Source organism: Pteronotus mesoamericanus, unplaced genomic scaffold (assembly GCF_021234165.1).
Source record: "Pteronotus mesoamericanus isolate MK-2021 breed Mesoamerican mustached bat unplaced genomic scaffold, CSHL_Meso_final contig_25, whole genome shotgun sequence".
NCBI lineage: Eukaryota > Metazoa > Chordata > Mammalia > Chiroptera > Mormoopidae > Pteronotus > Pteronotus mesoamericanus.
Window position 1 is genome coordinate 8,756,017 of NW_026555105.1, and position 14,353 is coordinate 8,770,369.

Sequence of the window (14,353 nt, forward strand, 5' to 3'; positions counted from 1 at the left end):
TATGTCCTACCCATATGTTTTAATTCTACACTGGGAAAAAGAACAAGAGCTGAAAAGAGACAAGGAGGAAGGGAAAGAGGGGGAAATTTTCAAATAAAAACTAGTAACAATAATATCCTTTTGTTTTGTTGTTGATATCCTACTAACCATAACAGGTTAAAGTATAAACTACCTAATGCAATCCATTTTTCAATTTAATTCCATTTCAGCTCAAACACTTACATGCCCAGAACCATTTCAGGTCCAGGAAACAGAAATGAATGACATCACACACTGCTCAACTCACAAGTTAGCAGAAAACATATAAGCAATTATAAAATAATTTGGTTAAGTTCAAATGAATGCACTGGAATAAACTGCACAGGAGCACGGCTGATTGGAAGGTTTCCTATTTACAATTTAAAAAAAAAGAGAGAAAGAAACAGTATATAAAGGTGTCTACAGTAAGCTATCTTGGTGCAGATATATGCCAGAAAACGCTGTAATCTCAGGTCCTAGTCATTTCTCTTCCTCTATCTTTAATTTATCATGCCGGCAAGTTTGGAAAGGGGCTACCAGAGAGTAGCAAAGTAAAATACCCTGTTTTTAATATAGAAGTTGAGCTGAAAAGCACCTGAATGCAAATTAACAGCCATTTTATTTTATCCACACGGTTTCATTCCCTCTACTCCCTCTGTATGTTTGCCTTCTCATTCTCAAGCAACAGGCTGACCCCAAAGGCCCTTCGCATTTATGCTCCAGTTTAAATCTGATGAAGTCGAACTCAAAACACAAACACTCCGAGGTTCTAGTACCAGAACTGGGCATACCAACTAGCCAAGACAGGTGTTGGTTGCAACTGGAAGCTTGTTACCAAGAGACTTTTCAACCTCTACATACGCAACAGAGTTGAAGTTCCCAAATACAAATTGTGAGAGGCAGTTAAGTCAATTCCATTCAAATCCTATTACACTCTCCTGACAGCATACAACTAGCTAGGTAATTCTTTAATTGTTGCAAGGGAAAGAGGTGGGGGGAAGGCAGAGACAAATGTGTTTAAAAAGTAAATAAATTAATTAAAAAAATAAAAATAAAAAAATAAAACTAAAATAAATAAAAGCTTTAAAAAAAAATAAAAAAAAATAAAGGTTACACTGACTCCTACAATTTTATGCACTGAATCTCTCTTACACGTCAGAACAGACCTAAACTTAAGCTTCATAAACCTGATTTTGGCTTCATTCTAAACAACACACTATCAGTCACGCTTCCCCCTCATGGCCGCCACTATCAGCGGCCACCCAAATGGCCTACGCTAAGAGGAACTTTTGACAGAGAATGGTCACTTAAGTATTTCCTATTTTGTTTTTAACCTTAAAGTCCTTAATTTCTCTTTAAATCTCCCCTTCACCCCTCTTCTATCTAGAATACTCCCAACTCATCTTCAGCGTCGGGCTGAACTGTCAGCTCTGGTGAAAGCACTCCCAACTCTCCCAACTAGACGTTTTCCGCTCTTTATCCTAATCACTTTTCAGACTTCAATTACATTTTACAACATCACACTGCTCCTCTTCGCTTGTCTCCACTTTCCTCATATAAATGCTAAACCACTCTAAAAACCTGTATGAGACTTTTATCACAAACTCCTTGCTTTCTTTCTCACTCCTACCGCCATCCCCCCTCCCCCCTTCCTTTTTCCATCTCCCATTCCCCTTCTTCCCATCCTGTGAGCTGTACTTTAGACCAACTCAGCAATCTTCATAAAATACAGAGAAGTCTGGCAGACGGTGGGGGGAATAAATACGTTGTAGAACATTTTTGCTTCTTTCTGACATGTCGTTTTCACGTGGGTACTCACATTCCAAAATGTAGTGGCTTCAAGCTATCAAAATAAAACTTGAGGGTTTGAATCCTTCAGGTGATGTACTATGATACAATAAAAAGATAATGGGGATTTGTTGGAATCAAACTCGAGAGCTGAATCTCAATTTCACTAAAACATAAACTTTTGTCACCTGTAAAAAGCTTACTACCTCTAAATACTGAGTCTAATCACACTGCACAAATTCGTATGTTTATTATAAGGATGAAAAGCAATACAAAACAAGCATAGGGAATAATGGTTCTCTCTCAGAAGTACACCATACCAAGAAGAAAGATGTATGCTCAGCAACACTAATTTTGCACTCATTTGAAAAACGAATAGCTACAAATATCCCATATGGCAACAAAAAAGTCACACAAATAAATCAGCCAGGACTATTCAGGCTAATAACCTCAACATACAGATAACTGACTAGAATTCAAAAAACTTTCCCACTGAAACAGTGTGGTGAACTGTAGTTGGTAGTCAACATAATGCCATGGAAAGAGAATAAAACTACTATCATAAATATATGTGTTCTTAAGATAAAGAATCTTAAGGTACAAAGAATAAGTAAGCACATTTTAGAAGATTCTGAAGAGGTCTCCAAGCACCTTCAAAGGTAGTATGTAAAGTACACAGTGCTGGTTCTAATTATGACCTCTTTTTACATCTAGATTTGTGGTTTAATTTTTCTTTGACAGACATAAATATGTCTACCCCAAAAGTACTGTTTATACCTAAGGTTGTCCCTTAACACATAATGAAAACAGAAGTAAGTCACAGAGAAAAAGAAGAACAAAGTTTTTAGCCCCCTTGAGGTAAGTAGTAAAGCACTACATTAAAATAAGCAGTGAGAAGTTAGGGAGTGAGTGTACAGAGTGTACAAATAAAATCTGATGTAAATGTAATTAACAAGCAATAAAGATGTGAAGGAGGTGGTCACTTCTCTGAGGCAGATAGAGAGAAGGATTAGGAGAGAACGGGTTCTATTTGCCTCAGAGAAGACATTAGAGAAAACGTCAAAACTTAAGAGCTATAGACATTAGCCACCTGGTAATCAAATGGCAGAGAGCAGCAGAACTGCTATAGAAACCCGGCACTAAGCAAGCACTAACCAAGAATGAAATGATACAGAGAATAGTAACCATGGGTCAACTGGGAAACAGCTATTCCTACACTGGAGGGCTTGCAGAGTAAAAATCTTAAAGAGTAACAAGACACTACCCTGACAGTACTGAAATTAGCCCTGTCCACCAATATCAAAATCATGAAGAAGCTACAAAGGGTTTACTTGTGACATGAACATTACAAAAATTAACAATGTGGAAATGTTAAACTGGTTAAAGCACTTTGAATTAATTTTTCAAAGAAAAGATACTGAGGGTGGAAGAGAAAGAGTAAAATGTATCAAATGAAAAACACATCTTAGCTAGATTTCCTCCTCTAAAAGCAAAAGAGTTAGAGCAGATGGTCTCTAACTCTAGCAAGGCGGACACGGCAAGTCTGACTCATAAGACTTCCTGAATGGGTCATCATCTTTACGGCAGGTTAGTTTGTGGCTCATTTCTTGCTGTTTCCACTGTTATTTTTTTTTTTTTTTACTTTTTCTGACCTCACAGCTTGTTACTCTTAAGCAACTCTAAATAACTCCTAGCCTAAATAACTATAAATTCAAAAGAATGCTTTTTAAAATAATGTTTCCATCTCACTAGAAATTACATGCCTGGAAACAGAATTTCTCTCTTCAAATATATCTCCAAAAGTCATTACTGGTTTCAGGATGACAATGATACAAATAATGACTGAGAATATATATCAGTCAAAAAAATTAAAAAGCACTCCTTAACATCATTTACCCCTTGGAGGGTGGGGTACCACCTGTAGAAATGTTAAAAAGTATCAAAGTCTAAAATAAACAATAACCTCAACAAGTGCCTCCCTGTACCCCTTCAAAATATAGCTACTATACCAAGTAGAACTAAAAATCTGTGCCCCTAGGTCGCGATTGTTCCACAGACAAAATTTTCGACAAGCAAGAATATAAAATACTGAGAAATAGGACAAAAAGAGCATCACCCAAATAATTTAAAATAAAACACAGCTTTTTTGTTTTCATTGCTTTTCAAAGGTCAATTTCATGATTCATGGCTCTTAAGAGCTTCTTTTGTACTTCATAAAACCTGCCTATGCCTGTCTAGGAAATAAAACTGGAGGTACATAATTACTGCTAAAGAATATCTGAAGCAAAAATTTAATTATGAACTCTTACAAAATCATTTATACAACTAAACTGGTTAAAATCAAAACCCACTTGAGCAAATGTCTTAACAGTGATCACTTAGTTACCAGGAATGTAATGTGCCATATGGTGATAACAGTTAACACTTCTGTATGATATATAGGAATATTAAGAAAGTAAACCCTAAGAGTTCTCATCACAAAGAGAAAAAAAATTTGTTCTTTTTATTATATTTATGAGATGATAGTTGTTAACTGAATCTACTGTGGTAATCATTTTACAATATATGTATATCAAACCATCATGATATATACCTTAAACTTACACAATAACATGTCAATTACTTCTCAATAAAACTGGAAAAAAGTATTTTGTTTGTTTTTATTTTAAAGAGCGGTCACTATTCAACATATTGAGTGTTGTCCACATAGACAAAGGAGATTGAATTCCCTATGTCGTGTGCTTGGGACGAACAGCTGATCAAAACAGACAAAAGTTTTCGCCTTCTATGAGCCGACGATGAACCAGAGTCAAGATCAATAATCTAGTACAGCGATTTTCTACCTTTTTCATCTCGTGGCACACATAAACTAATTACTAAAATTCTAGAGCACACCAAAAATGTATTTTGATGATTTGACAAAAAAAAAAAGGTATAATTTTGATTAATCTACAAAAAAAGGAAAAATAATAATTACCTACTCTTTTTGCTCCGAAGTGGCTTTTTAAAAAAAATGAGGTGCCACCCTGACCAGCATGGCTCAGTTGGTTGGAGTCTCATCCCATGGACCGAAAGGTCATGCAGGTTCAATTCCTGGTCAGGGCACATAGCCAGGCTGCGAGTTGGATCCCCAGTCAGGGCACATACGGGAGGCAACCAATTGATGTTTCTCTCTCACAAGGATATAACTTTGTCTCTCTCCTTCTCCCCTTCCCCCCCAACTTCCCGCTCTTCCCTTTTCCCTCTCTCTCTAAAAACCATGGAAAAAAAGTCCTCAGATGAGGATAAAAAATCCAGTGTCTATATTTGTATACAAGGATTTCTGGTACCAAGAATTAACCAATCAGATGCAAACATATTACGTGACATGACCAGTAAAATACAATTCTATTGTAAGATCTATATATTTATGGTTCGAGACAGGGCATTCACACCAGGCAGCTGTTGTTATGTTGGCTGTTGTCATTTTTATTTTAATTTGACAATTTAAGGGAAAAGAGGTCAGTGCCCCTGACTAAACAGTCACGTACTCCAAGTTTTAAAAATTCCTGCAGCATACTGGTTGAGAAACACTGATCTAGCAACTACAGAATCACAAAATGTACTATATAAAAGGTCCACTGAAAAGTAATGCCTGGTCTGTAATTCAAAACCAGGAACAACTGAATACCAACATAGTACACAATGTTATACAGGTATTCAAAGTTCTAACCATCTGCAGTCATTTGGTTCTTACTACTAAAAGAGAGAGATTCTGGGTAAGGACAAAACTACATGTCTTTGAAACTGGCCACACTACTGGTTTTTCTCAGGTCCCCGTCATGTTTAAGCAGCGCAGAACAGAGACAGCTATATAGCAGGAAGTGGATGTGCTAGAGGCAACAAATACATACAGCACAGTGAAAGGTTTACATCAAATGCTTCTAGAGTTCCAACCAAATTTAGTAGTTCTCAACCTTTTTGATGTCAGGATTCCTTTACTTCTTAAAAGTTGAGAACCCCAAAAGCTTTTGTTACTTGGGTTATATCTGTCAATATTTACCACATTATAAACTAAAACTTAAGAAACATCTGAAACACTAATTCATTTTATAATAAGCTCACTATATGTTAAAATAAGCAATTTTATGAAAAACAACTTCTGAAATAAAACAATTCAGAGAGAAAGGTGGCACTGCTTTACATTTTTACAAATCTTATGTCTGAATAAGGGACATCCTAATTCTCATATTTGTTTCTCCATTCAATCAGTTTCAGTATGGTATTTTGGTTAAAACATAAGAAGGAAAGCCAGCCTCAGAGACATGTACTTGTAGAAGGAAGGATACAGGTTTAAGTATCTCATGTTAACCAAATCTATTCAGAATTTGGCTATTTGATGCTCAGATAATGGGTAATACTATCTTTCAATATCAACAGCCTTTTACAAATAAAAAGAGATAATTTTCCTTATATTATGTTAAAACCCAAGAAGTAGTGTTTTCTTAAAAGTTAGTTGCAAAGTGAAATCTAGAACCATTATTAATGAACCTTCATGTTGTTACATTAAAATATAATGACCTACCTTGCACTCTGAAGGACACTCTTACACCCATGCATGATTTTGTAACAATCAAACATTGTCATCTGGATAATACTGGTTCACTGATTAAGGAGATTTTCAAATATTGGTATTTTCATTATACAGTATCAAAAACTCGCATTAATATCACCACTTATCTCAGCCTCAAAGTCTTCTGAGTACTGAGAAGCTGTCATGCTCATGGTGGCAGATTCAAACTTACAAACCATTTTCACCTGAATACTCAAATTTTCTCAGTGTCAACAAATACTATCAGATGCTTTCCTTGAAGAGATACGTTCATCTTGCTTAACTTTAAGAACCATAGTTTCAGTAACCGTAATTTTTCAGTCATTCTTTCAAATAAAAATGATATTCCGTAAAGAAAGTGGCCAGTTCCATACACAAGCCAATTGCCAAGTGCTTTTCCCCAAGACAATCATTATACTTTGGTAGGCAGAACTCCGGGCTTTCTATGTTTTCCATTCTCACTAGACAAGATATTAAAAATATAGTACTCAAATGGCAAGATTTAATGAAATGAGCACGTTTTCCTCTTTATCAAGGACAACCCTAAGTGAGAAATCAGTGGGTTTTTCCTTCAACTGTGGGTGCATGGCAGTGCAGAATGTAATGACTACTAGTATGGTCCCTTGGTGCCACTGCCTTGATCCATGCTAAGGTGCCAGCAGTTTTATGCACCACTGCTTTTGCACCATCAATGCAAACATCAACAGGATGAAAATGGCAAATAACATACTACAAAAAGTTTTAACTGTGTGGACCCCACAAAGGGTTTGCTCAGGGACTCCCAAGGGTCCACAAACCACACTTTGAGAACCACTGGACTAGATTAAGGTTGGGATTGAGGTTTGAAATTGCTATTTTTCCAAGATCCTCCACATTCATTTAATAAACATTCCAGTATCTACTATCTGCAGACCTATACTGCTGCTCATCAACTTACAGTGGGGTTATGTCCCAATAAACCCATCATAAATTGAAATAACCCCATTATAAAGTGAAAACACCTTAAGTCAAAAATGCACTTAATATACCTAACCTATCAAACATCATTACATTAATTAGCCTCCTATAAGGTACAGTCCTCTAACAAAATGAATACTGTGGAGTGTCAGTTACTTACTGTTGTGACAGAGTGGCCGCCTGGGAGCTGAGGCTCACTGCGGCTGTGCAGAATCGGGAGAGAGTATCGTACCACATATCACTAGCCCAGGAAATGATCAAAACTCAAAATTCAAAGTACATTTCTACTCAATGCATATCACTTTCACATCAAAAATTTTAAGTTGTTAAAAAAAAAAAAAATTGAAGTTGTACCAAGTCAGGGGCCATCTGTATAAATAAACCACGTTGTAAGATTAAAAGAAAAAAGGACTTCCTGATAAAATGATACAGTGGACTATTGCTTTCAACCAAACACACTCTCCCTCCCTTACTCCAAATACAATGATGGCTTTTTTTTTATTTTATTAATTGAGGAAGCTATAGCTATGCTCAAATATAACAAATATGTCTTTGGACCAAAACATTGAGCAAACACACAGAAACGAATTGATGACTCCATGAACCCAAGGAGCTCTAGGACCAGAAACTAGCAAAGGATGAGTCAGGAAATCTAATCATGCACAAGATAACAGGACCAAAAGCAAGACTCATTGGTAGAAACTGAACAAAGAGGTCCTGAAAGGAAGGTGGAAAAAAAGCAATTATTAATAACTAGTTACTGATTATATAAAACTGTCACCTACAGTTGAAGAAAGGGTAATACATACAAGATCTGAGTCACGTACATGTATATATCTGATATTGCCAATTAATCCTTCAGAATGAAATCCTAAACCTACACTGAAGGTATGGAAGAAATGGGTAAAGTCAACAAAAATGGAGTTATATAAATGCCAGGGGCATACAGGGAGGGCACTAAAAGAAAGATGGGAACAATACATTTCCCACTCAAGCTGCAAATTCATAAACTAAAATTCCCAAGTTTATTTGAAAACAGAATGGAGAAAAATGGCCAAGAAATTCATCACTATCTGAAGGTAAACTCACCACCCAATAAAATGAAACTGAAAGTTTAAAATAAATGTTTATGATTTTTAATGATAAAGAATTGGTAAAAAAATATGAAAACAAAATAAACGGTTGTGAAAACAATGAATTATAAGCATTCAGGTTTTATAAAGTATTAGAAAAAGATGGTATTACCCATTATCTGAGCATCAACTAGCCAAATTCTGAATAGATTTGGTTAACATGGGATACTTAAACCTGTATCTGGAACGAAAACTCAGAATAGGACTAATTCCTAGACAATATGCAACACACACACACACACACAATCACATTAAGAAAACTGATGAATCCAATCAGAATGCAGCACAGTGAAGAATGGGAAAGAAAGACTTCAGAGTTTATATAAACCCCAGGATAATATTAACAAATTTAAATCTCTGAACTTCAATTTCTAATTCTCTAAAATGGATATGCAATCACCTTTACGAAATTGCTTGAAGAATTAAAAACCAGGCCCTGGCCGGGTCCTCAGTTGGTTAGAGCATCTTCCCCATACACCAAGGTTGCCAAGTTTGATCTCCATTCAGGCCACACACAAGTAGCAGTCAATGAACACATACATAAATAAGTGGAATAACAAACTGATCTCTCAATACCTCTCCCTCCCTGTCTCTCTCTCTCCCCCCCGCTCTCGCACGCGCGCGCTAATCAATTAAAAATTAAAAATAAGAATTAAAAACCATATGCCAAAAAAAAAAAACAAAAAACAAAAAATGGTAGGTTTAAATAATAGCTTCCTCAAGAATCAAGGTTACTTTTTAAAAAACTGTCTCTGTAATTATAAAGTAACTACGTCTACCATCCAGATAAATTTGGGAAACACTGCAGTATTTGTGTTTTCTAACTCCTATACTAGCTGAATAACTTAAGAAAATTATCTAAACTTTGTTACCTAAGAGGGAGCTAAAAAGATGTCTTTTGGAAAGTACTAAATTCTCTAAAATGCTAAGATCTACAAATAAAGTTTTGGTAGTGGTCTTAAAGTGTTCCTATGTAAACACTTCAAATATTTTCTTTAAACCTCTCTGATACTGTGCATTTCTCAGTCAAAATAATGTATGGAAGCCCTGCTTCTTAGTACAAAGGGCACTTGGGTCACAAGTTATTACGGACAATTTCTGCTTTGAAAATTCATGTTAAAATTCATAATTAATTGCTCTGCAATTTTTTAAAATATAAAGACATTGGCAATTTAACTAGCTTAAATTTAAAATTCCTTTCACTCTTCATCATTCTTAATAAAATGGCTTCCTTTTCAACTGCCAAAAAAAAAAAAAAGAAAAGAAAGGAATAGACCTTGGGCTTCTTATATTTCAAGTTGAATTTAGAGAGAAGTATTTTAACAGCCACAATTTACATAGTACTTTCACACCACAAAACAGGTTTATCAAAAGCCCAAGTAAAAACTCTCAGACTCAAAAATTAACTTACTTCCCAGGGACTTATACTACACTGAATCATGTCTAAAAATGAAAAGACAGGAGAATTACAGCTGTGCACAGCCAATTTATCTTGTGAAGTCAAAGCATGTCTCCTGTTACCTTGCAGCAAGTGAATGTGATCTGCATATCAATAAATATATCGAAGGGATGCAGCATTTGAAATCCATACCAACCATAAAAAGGTATTATTTTAATTAAGAAGTTCACCAACACATGAAGAACTTTGTGATAATAATTTAAAAGTTCAAGAATAAAACTGCAATCTAATTTTAAAGAAAAAATTTAAAAAGCTAAGAACCAATACTAAAAATCATGCAATGCCAATTCTCTTCATGTCATCCTCTAGTAAAATAACTAGCTCTATAAAAGTCTTTTCAAACAGAAAAGCAATATACTAATAATTGATTTAGAAAAGAGTAATTTCTCTAACTCAGTTTTGTACATTAGGGTCAAATTTTATAGCAGGGGAATGAAAGAATGCCAAATCACACATTGTGTAATCAGAATGCTACCTGGAATACATTAGGTACATTTTTACTTGTTATAATTTTAAAACTGTAAGAGATAAAATTCTACAGAAGTGAATATCCTAAACTGATGATTGTGTACTCACAAAGTATACTCACTTAGCATGCTTGTGTACTCACATAGTATAAGTTTAATAAATGAAGCTCATTAAAGATTGATATTTAGTTTCACTGATACATGATGAAAAATATATTTAAATCTTTGGAAACATATGTTGACCACATGTGCACATGCAAAGCTTTCAAAGTTACTCTAAAATGTGAAAATGAGTAAAGCTCCTGTTATCCTTGATAAATGTCAGCTGTCATGCACTCATGCCCAATACATACTATTTTTCACAAAGCAGAGTTCCAGAAAAGGCAATTTTGAATCCACCAGTAGCATGTAATAGTTATACGTAACAAATCCTACTCAAGGTCAGAAGTTTAGAGGTTTTCAATATCAGCTTCATAATAATGCAGGCTTTATATGTTAAATATTACACAGATTCAAAAACATTCTTAGTAAAACAGCTTTTGGAAACACACACAGAATCATAAGAAAGTAATTAAAAGTTTGGCACGTGAGAGATAGGGCCATTTGTAATAAACTGGACTATTTATATAGCAGTTCACTTTTACATCATTGAGCTGATATTTATTTAGGCCAACTGTATTTCTTAATTAAGTTACAAAATTAAGTACTACAAGAACTATATTATTGCCAATCTGACCATTTTTATGTCTATATTTTCCAAGTCCAATAAAACTGTCCTTTTAATGAACCCAACTATGAACAATTACTAAAACTTTATCTCCATCCATTTTCACCAAGAGCAGAAAAGATGGTGATTGGATTAGTACAGCAGTTTAGACACTTGTTGTTCATGTCAAAGATGGATCTTACAACTTTAAGTTTTCTCTAGATATTTTGAAAGCTCCATCATCAAAGCAGGCGAGTTTAACCTTCATTCAGCCTTTGACTTTAATAAAAATACAACTATCAATAGGAATTTTCTGTTAAAAGCATCTTTTTATGTGACTCTGCTAAAAATATATATTTTTAAAGTAAACTGCGGTTTGATCAACATTAAAGTCAAAATATTTTAGCTCTTAAAATTATTAATGCATTAATATTCTCCTCTAAATCATCACAGCACCAGTTACCTCTAATTTTAAATATAGAATCACTAGTCACCAGTCTTCTTTCCATAGAAGGAGACTTTTATAAATTTAAAACCTAAGAGGAAGAAAAAAAAGGAGGAGAAGGACTAAGTGTGGTCTGATTACCTCAAGTAAAATAACTTTGGCTTTTCCACTTGTAACCATAGCACTTCATTAACCCTAACAGCAGATCCACAAAAATTATGGCTATCTTGGTAATTTTTTTAAATTACTATTATATGTTTGAGAGCAAAAACTGATTTCTAAACATTCTGCTGAACAATGCCCATAAGTATCTCACCTTTTATTGGACAACAGAAAAGTGCAGACAGATCTAGGTACGACTTGTAATTTATATTTTAAGACTAACTTCTTTTCAATATAAACTTTAACACATGAAAAATATACTATGCTGGAATTAACATTAAATAATTACAGGCTGCCTACTATAACAAAGACTGAGTGAAGTTTTTGAAAAATTGAGGTGAGTTCACTTAACATATTATTTTTTAAACCCAGGAATGTTGGTGATAGCAAATCTTCTTATGTCAGTGCAATGTGAAAGGTAACAGTATTTTTCCATAAAATTTCCTTATAGCGTCCTAGAGCTCTTACTATTTCTCAATACAACCACTATATTCTTAAACAGCTTTATTGAGATATAATTCACTTACCATAAACTTAAAGTATGCAATTCAATGGTGTTTAGTATATTCAGAATTGTACAACTGTCCATTTACAACTGTAACAATCAATTTTAGAACATTTTCATTATCCCAAAAAGAAACCCAGTACCCCTTTAGCTGTCTCTCCCCTAACTCTCTCAATTCCCTCCCAAACTCACACAATCTTTTCCCTACTCCTACCTTAGGCAACCACTAATCTACTTTCTGTCTCTATGGATTTACCTATTCTCGTCAGTTCATACAAATGGAATCATATAGTATCTAGGACTTTGTGACTGGCTTCTTTCGCTAAGCATAATTCTTTCTAGTCCACCCATGTTGTAGCATATATCATTACTTCATTTCTTTTTATTTCCAAATAATACTTTATTGTATGGATATATCATTTTGTTTATCTATTCATCTGTTGGTATTTAAGTTGTTTCCATTTTTGCCCATTACAAACGTTACTATGAACATTTATGTACAAGTTTTTACATGGCCATGTACATTCTTAAATGAGAAATCATGAACACTAAAAAAAAAAAAAAAAAAAAATCGCAACAGATTCTGATGATATATGCAAAGAAGCTCCCCAAGTTTGCTAGTAAACAGGAAAGATGTGCAATTTTAACTATGATTAATATGCTAAGCACTCTCATGGAAAAAGTGGACAACATGCAAGAACAGAGGGGTAATATAAGCAGAATGATGGAAAGTAAGAAAGAAGTAAATGGCAATATTAGAAATCAAAACCACTAACAGAAATGAAGAATGCCTTTAGTGGGCTCATCAGCTACCTAGACAGAGCTGAGGGAAAAAGAACACAAGCTTGAAGATATACTAATAAAAATTTCCAGAACTGAAATCCAAAGAGAAAAAAGAAAAAGAACAAAACATCCAAGAACTGTGGAATAATTAAAGGTATAATAGATGTATATGGGAAATAACATTTATATGAAATTCAAGAAAAGACAAAAACTGTGGTTACTGACTTAAAGCAGACCAGTGGCTACCTGATTTTCTCCTGTGTTTTCTTGTAGAAGTTTTATGGTTTTAACTTCATATTTAAGTCTGTGATCCATTTTTTTTTCAGCTTTGTGTACAGTGTGAAGAAAGCACTGAGGATCAATTTCTTAAGGACGGATATTCCATTCCAGGGCTACTGGTGGAAAGACTCCTTCTTCCATTGCACTGCTTTGGTAACTCAACATCAGGATCTCTTTCTGCGTTTTGTTCTGTTCTACTGATTTATTATCAATCCTTATGCCCACACACATTTCAAGTGGGTAGAAACAGTAGATAAGGAGCAGGAAAGGGACATTTGGATGAAAATAAGCATGAAATTATGGAGTCTTGGCCTAAGAAGCAAAGATTAATAACAGAAAGTGGAACAAATACTGGAGACAAAAAAATAGAAAACCACATAAGGTCTGTTTACTAAATGTATCAAAGCGGAGTGGGATTCAAAGACTCAGATTTCCAGTCTAGAGAATGACGGTATTCTAACAAAAATTTAGATAGCTAGGCAAAGCCTTATTACTTTCTCAGCTATCTGATGTTTTCTATACTAATTTTTCTATTCTGATGCAATAATACAATTTAGGAAAGAAGTTAGATGAAATGTTATATGCCAACAGAAGCAATCTGGGAAAACTAGTCTTCGCAAGGTAAAAATAGGTGGGACTAATTCAGATATTGACTAATGCCATCAAAATATTCCCATAAAGACAAAATGAGCAGAAGGGTAGCGTCTCATATTAAACTGTAGCATACAGTTCCCCTCCTCCCCACAAAAGTTATGTTCCTGTGTGTTAATATATACATACACATATACATATATTTACTCATTCCAATACTTTGCATTCATTCAACTAGTATTATCATTAAAGAGAAATCCATGAAATATAAAACACATTTAAGATTAAATCATAAATTAAAGAGGACAGTATCTTCAGAGGGTGAAGTCAGGGGAAAAACAAAAAACAAAACAAAACAAAAAAACCCTGAATTACCTGGCTAACCAGTCAAATGATGTTCAAGTAGGAGTTTATTTTTATCGGTCTCTGACTCCACTGTTCAGCAAGTATTTTGATCCTGAAGATTTAA

The 14,353-nt window shown here is 34.5% G+C and overlaps 1 protein-coding gene across 6 annotated transcripts in view; it reads right to left on the bottom strand.

The window, feature by feature from the left end:
• Positions 1 to 14,353, bottom strand: part of NCOA3 (nuclear receptor coactivator 3) — a 109,366-nt gene that overhangs the window by 32,708 nt on the left and 62,305 nt on the right. For 5 of the 6 annotated variants that reach the window (XM_054573637.1, XM_054573635.1, XM_054573634.1 and 2 more), the window contains exon 2: positions 14,260 to 14,341. The exons of the other annotated variant lie outside the window; for it this stretch is intronic. The gene's annotated coding sequence lies outside the window, so the exon portion shown is untranslated. The remainder of the gene's footprint in view (positions 1 to 14,259; positions 14,342 to 14,353) is intronic. 6 annotated transcript variants of the gene reach the window in all.